The 10,053-nt window shown below is 41.8% G+C and overlaps 1 protein-coding gene across 2 annotated transcripts in view; it reads left to right on the top strand.

The window, feature by feature from the left end:
• The first annotated feature begins 353 nt into the window (after positions 1-353).
• dok4 (docking protein 4) overlaps positions 354-10,053 on the top strand; it is an 88,509-nt gene continuing 78,809 nt past the window's right edge. For both annotated transcript variants that reach the window (XM_038693613.1, XM_038693614.1), the window contains exon 1: positions 354-940. The gene's annotated coding sequence lies outside the window, so the exon portion shown is untranslated. The remainder of the gene's footprint in view (positions 941-10,053) is intronic.

Below are 10,053 nucleotides of genomic sequence, written 5' to 3'. Positions count from 1 at the left end.
ATTCAACAAAGCATGATAGTCATTTTAACCATAATGTGTTGTAGCTAGGAATATGGTAATTTACCTGCACCCCTCTGCTCCAGTGTCACTTTTATAATGGATGTTACACCCCTGGTGGCGTCACAATCAGCACAGCAGGGTTTTATAAAAATGGATAGTGCAACAAAGTCAATGTGAGAGCTTAACTCACCTTGGACTCTCATGTTCTCTGTGCCCCTTTTTTAGGGTAAGTAATGGAGACACACCCTGATCTACAGTAAGTAACACCAGGTGAAATATTTGCAGGGCAAAGAGTGTTTGAGGATTACGCTTTTATGTTGAGGCAGTGGCAGGATAGTCATCTGTAAAGACATTGCTAGTTGACTCTGGAAATTGGAATTGTGGTAACAGTCTTACTGTCACAAAATATGTTAGCAGCAGACCAAATTCCCATAAACCGGTGTTGAACTGTCAGATTGAGGCTTTTCCCTAACCCGGCTGGCTCTTCGGAGTATTACGGTAGGAGGCGGGTCCTGCTGGAGCGTGGCTGGCCAGCTGGGCGTGTTTTTATCTTTGTGTTGTTGTCCACTCGTCATACTGTCGGGCTCCTGTCAGCTCTGGCACGGCACGGCACGGCTCAGCGTCACAGGCACACGTACAGGGGGAGAGGGAGGGACTGTGAGCTGCATCCGCGCTGCCGCTGCGCACAAAACAAACATCCGTGTGTCAACAGACAGCGTCCCCCCGCCCCCTCGGTGCAGCTGGATTTACTGTGGCGTCTGCTGCAGCTGCAAGGAGGTAGACTGGAGCTGGAAGAGACACTGCAACAGGAAGGTCAGGAGAGGAGGACTGAGTCCGCGGAGGCAGAGAGGCACCGGGACCCCGTCCGAACACCGGGACCCGCCCGGCCGCAGCTTCCCCGCTGCGCTGGTTCTCACCGTCCGTCACAGCTGTCATCCAGGTAACATCACGGAGGGCTGAAGCGCGGCTGTGGCAGTGAGTTCTGCGATGTCCCGTGTAATGTCATCCAGCATACTGCTATCAGGTCCGCCTTTAGTGTTAATTCACTAAATTATTGGCAGCAGTAGGCTACATTCACTTATGGACTACGTCAGACCAGTAAATTCACAGCCTAAGTTTCTACAGGCTATGTTGTTATGACATTTCTGTCCAACTATTGTCTATTTTATTATAAAAACGAAATAATTATTGATATATTTCTTCACATTAGTATTCCTAATCTGCTATTATTTGAAATGTTTTTGATTAATTGTTTTGATTGAAAATTTATCAGCAAACATTTTGGTAATGATTAGTTGTTTGAATATTTTCTCATACAAGAATGCCAATAATTCACTTCCCAGCTTCATATCATATCTGGGATGGGCATTTTTTTTTAAATTATTTTCTGAGACCAAACAATTGATGGGGAAATTATTTGTAGACAAAACACCAACAACAACAAAAAATGAACAAGAAACAAACAACATCTGGCTTTTTCTCAACAGTTCCTCCACTACCATATATTTTGTTTCCTGTACTTCCAACCATAGACTAATTTTAGGAATGCAGTTAGTGTCCCTCAATTTGACAGTGTTGCAGTCAGTCTAAAGTAGTTGTTAGTGTTACACTGATATCCTTACTGACTATGGTCAAGCTCAGGTAGCGACCTCCCATCGCCCTAATTGTCTAGGGAGGAAATGATGCTGAAGCAACGACCCCCCTGTGGGTTCTCATTGCTCCTTGGTAATTCATTGAAAGCAGCTGGAGTCCAATTGTTTGGCTGTCAAAAAATCATCATTACTAGTTAGTTTAGTTTATCCGTAGTACAGAATAGCCTAGTAAGTTTATTGCAACCCTGTGGAACTTACTTGGTATTTTTTGTGCCTTTTATAGTCTTTATCCCCTACCACAGAGTAATGCTTTCTCAAGGGACTTCTTCCTGGCTGATAATGGAGCCTCTGTTTTAGTGCTGTTAATGAACCACTGGTCCCTGTTATCTCAGCAGCCATAAAGTGATCCTGGTAATAAGTGAGTTTGATAATGCTGGGGAGGAGAGGAGGGTTGGAGTGGGGAGTGGAGGTTACCCAGGCTGAGGGATGAATCTTGCTTACATTAGAACATAGTAGCTAAATGAACATGAGGACAGTGCATACCTGCCTGGTTATGCCAATGGTGAAGGTATTAGCGTAAATCTGTCCTTAAGAGTGTGTGTGTGTGTGTGTGTGTGTGTGTGTGTGTGTGTGTATTATATGGACACTGTGGAGGAAAACGCAGCTTGTATCCTTGGTGAACTAGAACTGTAACCTCCATGGCCTGCATTGGCTATGTTTTATGAGCATTTCCTTTGCTAATGGATCTGTTGTCACGGTTGTGTGTGTATCTATAGTGCTAATGGTGCACACACACAAATGCACACTAATAGTGAAGCTGTCTAGTTTGAATGACGGCTCACACTGAACATTCATCAGTGTATCCTAAATGGTGTACATGCTCTTACATGATTTGTATTCTGGTGTGTGTGTGTGTGTGTGTGTGTGTGTGTGTGTATGTGTGTTGATGTGGCTCAGTCTCTCGATGAATGAGGAGAGAGGGGAAAAGGATGGGGGGAGGACAGAGGAGAAGGAGGAAGAGGAGGGAGACTTCTCTCCAGTGTTTTTTCCTACACTAATTTGCCTTGACAGCTGCTCCATGGGCTCAGGCTCTGAACAAGCATTGTTGCGTTGTATAGGAGGGAGAGAGACACTAAGTATTCCTACTGTCTCTCTAACGAGGTTTAATTGGTGATGCTACAGTAGCTACAGTCAGACCTGGTGCTGTTCTGTTGTTTCACTACAGACTCTGTTGTAGTTTCTCCTCTTGCTAATTATCCAATCCTTGTGTATGATAAACAGACCCGATACATAACTTGTTTTCTGTGAGACAGCAGATTTTATTTTGTATTTTCTAAGCAGTCATTGTCACAAGAGGACTCTGGTTTCTGTACTGCCAGTCTCCCCTGCTGCCAGCAGGACAACAACATTTTGGTGAAAATCAGTCAAAACTCATATTCTTCTTTTACAGTTTTTTGTAAAATCAGTAAAAAACAAAAAGCAAAATCTTTGTCTGCTTTTGGTCTTTATGCTAAGCTAGGCTAACTGCCTCTTGACTCCAGTTCCGTACTTAATATGCACATGAGATTGATATTGATCTTCTCAGCTTACTCTCAGAAAGAAAGTAAGCGTATTTCCACAACAAAAAACCCTGCTACGCACATGGAAACTGTGACAGTTCACATCCATCCATCCATCCATCCATCCATCCATCGCCAACCGCTTATCCTGCGTACAGGGTCGCGGGGGGCTGGAGCCAATCCCAGCTGACATCGGGTGAAAGGTGGGGTACACCCTGGACAGGTCGCATAGACAAACAACCAGTTTGGACCAGTAAGGACAATTTAGGGTCACTAATCAACCTAGTCCGCATGTCGGTGGGAGGAACCCATGCAGACACAGGGAGAACATGCAAGCTCCACACAGAAAGGCCAGGGAACCTTCTTGCTGTGAGGCGACAGTGCTAACCACTGCACCGCTGCACTGCCCCCATTTACATCCACTGTCAAAAATTTTAGGAGCTTAGGAGCAGACACTACTAAAAACACCAGTGAGCCTCACTGCTGCACTGAGCGACATGCTCGTCATCACCACGAACACACACACTGTAGTTTATTGAGACTCAGTCGCACATACACCATCCTGCTGCCCCAAATACTCACTAGGGCACCACATGTGAATCCATCCGCCACTATTTCCTTCCTGTTTAAGTTAAGTTTGCTAAAAACTACGGCGACCAGCTGTTTTAGGAAATGATCAGTGTTAGGGAGTACCAACTCTATACCGTAAAACTACGATTAAAATCTGAGTCCTAAATAGACCCCTACCCCGATTACTGGCAAGGTGTGAGTACACATTTTGACAGATAAATGCACGTCTCGATTAAACGCCTGGCCTGCTTTTTATAGAAGTTCTTTGGATGTATAAAACCTCTTCAAACTCGACAGGTCGCACACTTTACTGAGCATCTTAGATTGTGACTACAAATATTTAGTGTACAAATATTAAGTTTAAACGTTTGTCAGTATGGACATGCTACACATCGTTAGATAAGTTAGATTCTTCATAATTCAGTCGTTGAGTACATTTTACATAAACAACGAGCCCCAACGTATAATTCATGCAGATTTACCGGCATGGTAAACAAGAGATGAAAAGAGAAAAAAAAGTGCTGACTCCCTGCCTTTGAAGCGCTAGTTAAATCCGAATGTGTCCATTTCTTGATTATTTATATTCCTTAAGTCTGTAAGGGTCCGCCAATCAAAAGAATCAAAACAACTTTTCATGTCATGTGACGTCCATTGCTCTCTGTCTGCCAACTTCTGCCACGTTTCTCTGCATCCTGCTCTGTGTTGTTGGTTATGCTTGTTTTCGTTACCTTGCTGCCTACAAAATAAAAATGCCTAAGCCGTCTGTCGGAGCTAGATCTAATGAATGATTTGATAAAATAATTTTTATACAAGCAATATTCATACTGGTTGAATAAACAGTATTTCAGTTTTGTGAGAAAGGAATTAAAAGCCGGGCCATGTAGCAAAGCCTCTAATGTTATTTCCTTGTAGCACTCGGATCATGTAGCTATATGCAAAATAATTTGACGTTATCTCTGGTGAGCTGTTTTTTTCCAATAAATAGCAGGTTAAATTGCAATACTTTGGGAATTTATTTTATTTTGTTTGTGTAATAATTGACATCACAAAATAATGAGTGAATTTGTTTATAATAATACTAAACACTGAATGTTTGTCTGAGTAACTTGTAGCGCTTGCTAGTGTTATGTAGCAAAGTGTTTCTGTGATGTAACTTCTTTTAAGGAGAAATAGTCTGTAGCTGCTCTAGCTACAGATTCAAAATAGTTAATTCCCTTAACACGGAAAATTAATGAACATCCTTTTGATGGGATTCGTTGTCAATAAGAAAAATATTGACACCAAAATGTCCAAATTCAAAGAATGCGACTAGTGTGCTCAGTCACCTGCCTGTGATGATACGTTACAAGTGTGTGTTTGTCTTGTCGGCCACACTATTATTTCAGCTTATTACAACTTGCAGCCTGTCTTTACATGCAGGTAAAGTGACAATTAGGATTTAGACAGAGCTCTGGTTTCTGATGTTTGCCAGACTTGTGTTAACATGCACACAAATGCGTGCACATACAGACATTTTCTTTCATTAGTGCGAAGGGATAGTACAAAAACACAGACAGAGGTAGTGATATTCAATACACAGAATTAGATGATGGGAGTGGTTTACAAGCATATACCATAACATGTTAAGTAGATGAAACACACAAAAAATAAAAACAAAATAAAAATTATACATAATAAAAAAAATGTAAGAATAATAATATGCAAGGCAGTTATTGTGGTTAGGGCACACTTGTGTGTGCGTATGAGTGTGTATGGATTTATGACAAATAGAGAAAGGACAGAGGAGTGAAGGAAGGCTGACCCAAAAAAAAAAAATTATAAATAAAATAAATAAATGCAAATGAATAAATACATAAATAAACACTTAAGTTGGCACCTCTGGGCACCATCCATAGCACCGCGGGGGTACTATGGCTCTGGCAGCGGGTTGGGCTGCTAGTCATACAGTTGTTCATTCTGCGGCGGTGGTAGCTATGGCCCATACACATACACACATTTCCAGTATAGGCTTTAGTCTAGCTAAAGCTGTATGTTTTATGACGATTTGGTTGTCTTCTCCATCTGCTTCTATTCAGCTACTTACACACTTTCTTTAGTGAGAGAAACGTAAATGTGTTTAAATTTATCTTTATGGTCAGAACATGACAAACGCTTGATGCCAAACAGTGGATCACTTAATAAATCTGAGGTAGAACATTCAAAACAAATATGCATGAGTAAAAATAAGTAAGTAAAATCTTTTTTTCAGTCTTTTTTCCTCAAGAAAATAAATGTGTTAACAGAAAAATGAAGTGCTAATCATTATTGTTTTATTGCCCAGCCCTACGTATACGAGTATATAAATGTGTGTATAAGTGTGTGTGTTTGCACATATGCTGTTCTTGGCATTAGGGGAGCAACACACACCTGGAGCAATGATACTATGAGGATGGAGGGGGAGCAGAGAGCAGAAGACAAGGGAATGACAGAATATTGTGACAGATAGCTACAGGACAGACAATAGTATGTCATCATGTAGTACCCTATGGGCGTCATATGTCAGCTATCACAGTAGTATGTATACCGTCTACCCTCCCAGCTGCAGTTCTTCTTCCACACTGAACAGTTTTCTAATGGAAATGGAAATTTGATTTCTGCTCAGTGTGTTGAAATTAAACTTCATTTTGACAGCACATTAGTTTTGAACTCTCTACTTAAACTGGAATCCTGATGCCTCTTATAGGCTGCCTCAGATAGATGACAACAAAAAAAACCATGGCAGGGTTGAACGCTAAGACTTTACATTGAAGCCCTTGCCAAATGAGTTCTCACAATTCTGGTGAGGGTTTTCACCGCTAGGTACATTATATTTCTCAGGATTCACAGTAAAGCTGAGATTTTAAATCAGTTGTCTGTGGCAACGTTCCCACGCTGGTGTTTTATGCCAACCAGCAATGATTTGTTTGCCAGAGCTGATGGGGTAGTATGGCTGAGCCTATACGTCATTAGCACGTGTCCACAGTGTTGTGTAATTATTCTCACTGTCAGGAGGGGAGACAGAAGTTCCCCTGCAGGTTCAAGTCTATTGGTCGTTAAATTGGCACAGTTAGTACATCAGTCCATGATATTTTATTTTTCTGATTTATTTGTCTGGATACAGTAGGACTACAGTCTTCTGGACTGGACTGTTGACCAATGGGTTTTCTGTGTGTCAGTGGTTGCTGTTATTCTGAGTTATTCTGAGTTTAATAATGTTGGACTCCAACCTGAGCTAAAAAGAGAGTGAATGTTGGACCAACAGTTGTGACCAGAAACACAACTCCAGATGAATGCTAATAGCTGAAAGCTCTGTGTTGCTAGATGTGGAAACTGGCTGCTGCAACAAAATCCAAATGGGCTAGAAACACAATTAGACAGACAACACATACGACTTCTTCACAAAGCCCTCTATCTGTCTTCCGTTTCTGCTTTGATAATTGTTTTTTTTTCCATTTCTTTTTAAATCTTTCATGCCTTCATCCTGGTTTTGTTCAGGCTTTTCCTTCATGCTCTATGGCATCCTGGACCATTTGTGGGGAATATTAGCGGCTGATTCTTTCTCATTCTTGATCTCGGGAACAGTGTGTGTGACAGAATAATCTCAACTGATAACAAGTTGTTGTAGATATTGATGTCAATTTAGTGATGGCTGTTAAATGTCAGTTCTGTGTAGTGTTGTAGCGTTACTTTGTAAGGAACTCTCCCTGACTGCTTGTTTTCATTTTATTTCCTTGTCAAGTTAACAAGCTCAGCAACTTAATTAAATGAATGAGTTAGTGGTTTTGTGTGAATGGATCATAATCAGTACAGACAGCTTCAAATGCAGCAGCTGGAGCGCCAACATCACTGTGTGTGTGTGTGTGTGTGTGTGTGTGAGAGAGAATCATGGGTACCGCCTGTTTTCTGTGTCTGGGGACTGGAGCTTCTGGGTGCAGTCTGGTTCTGGTTGACTGGCCTTGACAGAGAGAGAGAGAGAGAAGGAGATGGTCTGTAATTAGTGCTCAAGGCCAACAGACTGCCACATTCCACATCTGTAAATGACAGAGTGCAGGGTGGACTCTCTCTCTCTCTGTGCCTGTCTGTCTATGTCTCTTGCCCTCCTGCTCCAGTTTGGTCAGACAGTCTCCAGTTGTTTCCACATCATAGTGTTCAAACCTCCAGAGGAGCGAGTAGACAAGTCCTCCTCCTCTTGACACTACACCTTCATCTTCTTCAGTAATTCAGTTCAGAATTCAGGCTGAAACCTGGTTTTCTGACCTCACACAAGGTTACCATTCTGCCAGCTTGTGTGCTTCGGCAGACAACTGATGACCGTCAAAACCAAATTTCATTCATTAAGTTGAAACTTTTTACTGTTTCAATTATTATTTTTACAGAGTTATTACATTTAATTTAACATTAAGACTTTTATTAAAAACAATCTCCTCTTCCAGAAAAAGACCAGACATGTAACAGCAGAGAAAAGATCTGCGACTGATACTCTTTGCTCACGGGTCTGACCGGCCCACTCTTTCTATGGCTATCAGGTTCAAGCTTGTTGGTTTGTCTGAAGATGTGAATTTTTAAAAACATGTCACAAACATATAGTTTAATTTATAAAAAGTCAGTCATTCCCAAAACAGCTGACCACTGTACTTTCTCAAACAGGAGGAAAGAGTGCATTTGTTGGGGATTATTTTCAGCTGCGGATCACACACACACACACACACACACACACACACACACACACACACACACACACACACACACACTGTGCTTGAAACTTGGGTGGCCAACAAGTTAGCCAACAAAGCTAGACAGCAACCGACACAAGAGCACTTACAGTAATGTTACAAATGTCCGAGTGTGTTCTCAAGATTTGTAGCTAGTGGCTAAACCTCTGTCTGTGAAACCTCTGGCTTATTTTGCTCTAGTCACTATCTTTGCTAACACAGGCAAACATCAAAAAAGCAAAGGCAATGGCAAAGGTGTTAGCAAACCGTTTCCCATCTACATATCCAGAGATAGACTGTATATAAGAAGTGGACGTAGTCATTGTGACGTCACCCGTTGGTTTCTGGACTGCCGTTCTGAAGCCTTGAGTTTGGCTGTTAGGCCGCCACAATATTGATTTTTTGCAACCAGGGGCACCTGACGTGACCATATTTGGACGAGACGGTAGAGCCAACGGCTCCGTGTTTGGTTAGTAAGATTCATCTTTAATTCACATTAACTGTAATTTTTACCGGGATGAAAATTTTGTCTAGCGAAGAACAGGCTTAAAACAAAATGTACTCACCAGAGAAACTGAACAGACAACTTCTAATAAACTTTTTCAACTAAATTTGCCGTGGATGTCAGATGTATCTTGATTTAGTTTAAAACTTTACAACATTACTGAGAATTGAATGATTGAATAACTATTCCTGACAGCCCCCCCAAAGTATTACCCTAACCATCACAGGGTGTGTGCGTAAAGTTATTGATTGTGTGCATGTCGACCGGTTAACCCCACAGTGGCACTAGCAGATAGGGTTAACCTCCATTGTGTTGCTGTGCAGCCTCCGGTAACGTTACTGCAGCTATATAATATTGACACCCGTCGGCAAGGAAGGACTGGCATAAGAATTTGACTCGACCCCAGGCCACACAAAACCTTTTTATATACAGTCTATATGGAACAAACCCTATCTGTTGATGTAACAGGTACCAAACCAGGTATAGTCGTATGTACTAATACTAGTACTGCTACTCCCTGTCGGCACTTGGAGAGTTTTTCAGCTTCAAAAACGTCCGAAAACTGAACACATTTTTCATAAAACTGCCGATATTCTAAATCTACACCGTTGTGTTCCGTTGTTGGCCTCTAAAGAATAAAACGGTTTGCATTAGGATCTATACTGTACGTGAGCCAAGATTAACGTCATCACGTTTTGTGTGCGGTGTTTTCTGGGCCAAACCTTCCGTCAGATCTGCGGGCTGCTGCTGGATATACTTGAATAGGTGTGCATTTTCAGTCGTTTTGATGTAAACAGAGATCAACTCCAGAGATCGTATTCGTTTTAATTCTCCGTTTGTAAACTAAAACACAGTAGTGTGGATGGGGCCTAAGCTACCCTCCGAATACACAACCTGGCCAATCACAGCGCAATATAGGAATTGCTCTAACTGAAGTGCTAAATCTGACAGGTCTGCCGGTTGGTGCTGGTGAAGTAGTGCACAGAGGCTTTATGAGAGCGTCTTTCACTGAAAACAGCTGCCAGGTAGAGGGCATTAATAACTAAGAAGTACAAGCCTATAGTACAAGAAGAAGAAGAAGAACAATGTATAGCACA

Source organism: Micropterus salmoides, unplaced genomic scaffold, assembly GCF_014851395.1.
Source record: "Micropterus salmoides isolate LMB-PRFRI ecotype aquatic unplaced genomic scaffold, ASM1485139v1 Ms_hic_scaffold_3, whole genome shotgun sequence".
Classification (NCBI taxonomy): domain Eukaryota; kingdom Metazoa; phylum Chordata; class Actinopteri; order Centrarchiformes; family Centrarchidae; genus Micropterus; species Micropterus salmoides.
Note: the sequence above shows the minus strand (reverse complement) of the source record. Positions and strands in the feature narration are given on the sequence as shown.